General features: G+C 33.8%; 1 pseudogene; it reads left to right on the top strand.

The window, feature by feature from the left end:
* Positions 1–1,936: 1,936 nt before the first annotated feature.
* On the top strand, positions 1,937–3,640 carry LOC118490456 (annotated as a pseudogene).
* Positions 3,641–4,197: the final 557 nt, after the last annotated feature.

The raw sequence follows: 4,197 nt of genomic DNA, 5'->3' as shown, positions 1-4,197 counted from the left end.
CAATTATATCCTTTATTATGACCCAATTCTTGAAATTTAGGACACAAGTATTCAATTAGTTCGGACTTGTTTAGTGTTGAATTGGGACCAAGACAAAAAGATCGAAAAGGCCTGTGCTTCCTTTGTTGAAATAAGGACAAATGGTTTGATTAGAGATTTTCTAAGCATCGACTTAGCGAAGTCACCTATTTCATATACCGGAAAGAGGAACGATCTGCCAGGTTCAGGATTTGATCTCTGAGAATGGATCAGATTGCGCTAATGGCAATCCGTTTTCTTCCATTTATTCCTATTCCAAGGCAACGATTCAAGAAGGAGTTGGTTATCGGCAAATGGATACTCTGAGATAGATGGAGAAAAATTGAATTTGATTGATTCAACTTATAAGACTTTGGAACAACTAGAAAATTACAAAAATGAAACTATAAATTTGAACAACAAAAGGCCAGTAATCAAGTCCGACAACGGGTTTTCCAACAAGCTTTACAAGGAGCTCTGGGAACTTTTAATAGTTGTTTAAACACCGAATTACATTTACGTACTATCAGTGCCAATATTGGCATATTGGCGGCGATGAAACAAATAACAGACTAGCCCCTTTACTTTAGTGGTCCCGCTATTCGGAGGTTCGAATCCTTCCGTCCCAGAGCATATCCCTTGTATCCGAATACTTCTTTTTTGTTCAACAAGGTTCTGTTTCAAGGTCTAATATTGGATAGAATATGATTCCTTTTTCTTTTTTGATTTTGAATGATTCTTTTCGAAATCATATCTTAATGAATGATTCTTTTCGAAATCATATCTTAATTTTTTACAAACTGAACTAAATCGAGTTCAAATTACATGCAAAAGGAACTAAACCCTTTTATGATCCAGATAAAGATAAGATGGGGCATAGATCTGTAGAAGGATTACTTAACCTCAGGTTAAACAAAATATGAATATGAAAATACATATAAAAGAGGAAGTGCTTAGCTTATAGGTATGTATTGTTATCCTATTTCAATTAGGAATATTTTTGAGTATGTTAACAGTTTTTTCTTTATTTCTGGTGGAATTTTCTTGCTTCTTATTAGTTTCAGAATGAATGAATATATTTATATGATAAACGATCATATCTATAGTTTTTTTTTTTTTTTTTTTTTTTTTTTTTTGAAAATTCTCTTCTTTATTTGATAATAAATAGACTTTCAATTTTTTTTTTTTGTAATCAAATAATTGGTCTTTTTCATAGGAATACCATTTATTTAGATCCTTATTTTGAGATGGCTGGCATTAATTTTTTCCATTTCGCCATTTTTGTGGGACTAATCTAGACCATGTAATCTGAGATAAATCGTATTGATAATGACCTCTTAACCAGTTTTGAATCTCTATACGTGCAATTCCGAATAAAAAGTGATATTGTATAACGACCTCTTAAATGTAGTTAATCTCAATTTTGTAACATTTTTTGATTTTTTTGATAGTCGTCAATTAAAAGGAGCCATTTTTTTCTATTTTTGTTATAGCTATTGCAGCCGCTGAAGCCGCTATTGGACTCGCTATTGTTTCATCAATTTATCGTAACAGAAAATCAACTCGTATAAATCAATAGAATTTATTGAATAAGTAATATTATCATATAAATTCAAATTTTCATAAATTAATTCAAATTAGCATGTCTGCCACGTAAGATATGATCATGTTATCACAAATATAAGAAATCAAAGTATTTTGGCACTGTCAATCCAGAAATAGATAAAAAAAAACTCGGGGAACTCATCGATTCATCTAGTACTAGTATTTAAATATATAATTTCTTTCTCAATTTACTAGATTGAAACCTTATCACGTTCAAAAATGGATAGATCCAATGTCGCATTCAGTAAAGATTTATGATACATGTATCGGGTGTACTCAATGTGTCCGAGCCTATCCTACGCATGTATTAGAAATGATACCTTGGGACGGATGTAAAGCGAAACAAATAGCTTCTGCTCCAAGAACAGAGGATTGCGTCGGTTGTAAGAGATGTGAATCCGCCTTGCCCAACAGATTTCTTGAGTGTTCGCGTTTATTTATGGCATGAAACAACCCGCAACATGGGTATAGCTTATTAATACATTACAGAAACTGAGTCCATTTTTTACCGCCAAAACCCGTGCCCAAAAATATTTTTCTGGTCCAAGTGTATCTTGTCTTTACCACGAACAAATTTCCTTGGTTAACAATAATTGTAGTTTTACCAATATTTGCAGGGTCCTTAATTTTCTTTCTTCCCCATAAAGGAAATAGGGTAATTCGGTGGTATACTATATGTATATGCATGTTAGAACTTCTTCTAACAACCTATGAATTCTGCTATTTCCAATTGGACGACCCATTAATCCAACTAGTAGAGGACTACAAATGGATCAATTTTTTTGATTTCGGTTGGAAATTAGGAATAGATCGATTGTCTCTAGGACCCGTTTTATTAACAGGATTGATCACTACTTTAGCGATCAGGATTGATCGACTGTCTCTAGGACCCGTTACTCAGGATTGATCGAATGTCTCTAGGACCCATTACTCAGGATTCTCGATTATTCCATTTCTTGATGTTAGCAATGTACAGTGGTCAAATACGATCATTTTCTTCTCGAGACCTTTTACTATTTTTCATCATGTGGGAATTAGAATTAATTCCAGTTTATCTACTTCTATCCATGTGGGGAGGAAAGAAACGTCTCTACTCAGCCACAAAATTTATTTTGTACACGGCGAGGGGTTCCATTTTCTCTTAATGGGAGTTCTGGGTGTCGGTTTATATGGTTCGAATGAACCAACATTAAATTTTGAAACATCAATTAATCAGTCGTATCATGTGGCTTTGGAAATCATATTCTATATTGGATTTTTAATTGCTTTTGCTGTCAAATTGTCGATTCTACCCCTACATACATGGTTACCAGATACCCACAGAGAGGCACATTACAGTACTTGTATGCTTCTAGCTGGAATTTTATTAAAAATGGGAGCGTATGGATTGATTCGGATTAATATGGAATTATTACGACACGCTCATTCTATATTTTCTCCTTGTCGACGATTGAGCGTGTGCTTCGATAACCGATACGGGACTCAGTGGAGCTATTTTACAAATAATCTCTCATGGCTTTATTGGTGCTGCACTTTTTTTCTTGGCGGGAACGAGCTATGATAGAATACGTCTTGTTTATCTCGATGAAATGGGTGGAGTAGCTATCCCCATGCCAAAAATCTTTACAATGTTCAGTAGTTTTTCCATGGCTTCCCTTGCATTACCGGGTATGAGTGGTTTTGTTGCAGAAGTGCTAGTATTTTTAGGAATAATTACCAGCCAAAAATATCTTTTAATGCCCAAAATTGCCATTACTTTTGTAATGGCAATTGGAATGATATTAACTCCTATTTATTTATTATCTATGTCACGCCAGATATTCTATGGATACAAGTTATTTAATACTCCAAACTCTTATGTTTTTGATTCTGGACCACGCGAGTTATTTGTTTCCATCTCCATTTTTATATCCGTAATAAGTATTGGTATGTACCTCGATTTTGTTCTTTCACTATCAGTTGACAAGGTTGAAGGTATTCTATCTAATTATTTTTATAGATAGTTTTCTAAAAAAAACTCCTATTATTTTTAGAGTTGGTTGGCTAATGAAAAAAAAAGAAGTATTTTTATTCTCTCAAATTAAATTTTAAATAAAGTCAAAACAAACTATGAATTTAAAATTTTACCCAATGTACTCGGTCTTTGCAAGAACCGCGTGAATCACTATACTACTTGATTCACACGGTTCTCGCCGGTTGAGACAAGATGCTTTATATACACCGTATTGCATTCTGTTTGTATTCTTAAGAACTTTTCTTGAATTTAACTATAGGTTAACGTGAATGAACCATAACTATGTAGCCCTATTCCTAATAGATTGACCCCAAAATAGATCCAAATGATAAGAAAGCCTAGAGTCGCCACAATTGCGGAATTTGCTCCTTGCAAATTTTTATTTGTTCGAGTATGCAAATAAATTGCGAATACGATCCAAGTAATAAAGGCCCAAGTTTCTTTTGGATCCCAACTCCAATATGATCCCCATGCTTCATTAGCCCATACTGCTCCTTAAAGAATACCTATGGTTAAAAAGATAAATCCTAGGCTAATCACACGATAACTCCAATAATCCA

The sequence above is a fragment of the Helianthus annuus genome, chromosome 3 (genome assembly GCF_002127325.2).
Source record: "Helianthus annuus cultivar XRQ/B chromosome 3, HanXRQr2.0-SUNRISE, whole genome shotgun sequence".
Classification (NCBI taxonomy): Eukaryota; Viridiplantae; Streptophyta; class Magnoliopsida; order Asterales; family Asteraceae; genus Helianthus; species Helianthus annuus.
This window is presented reverse-complemented; position numbering and strand designations above follow the sequence as displayed.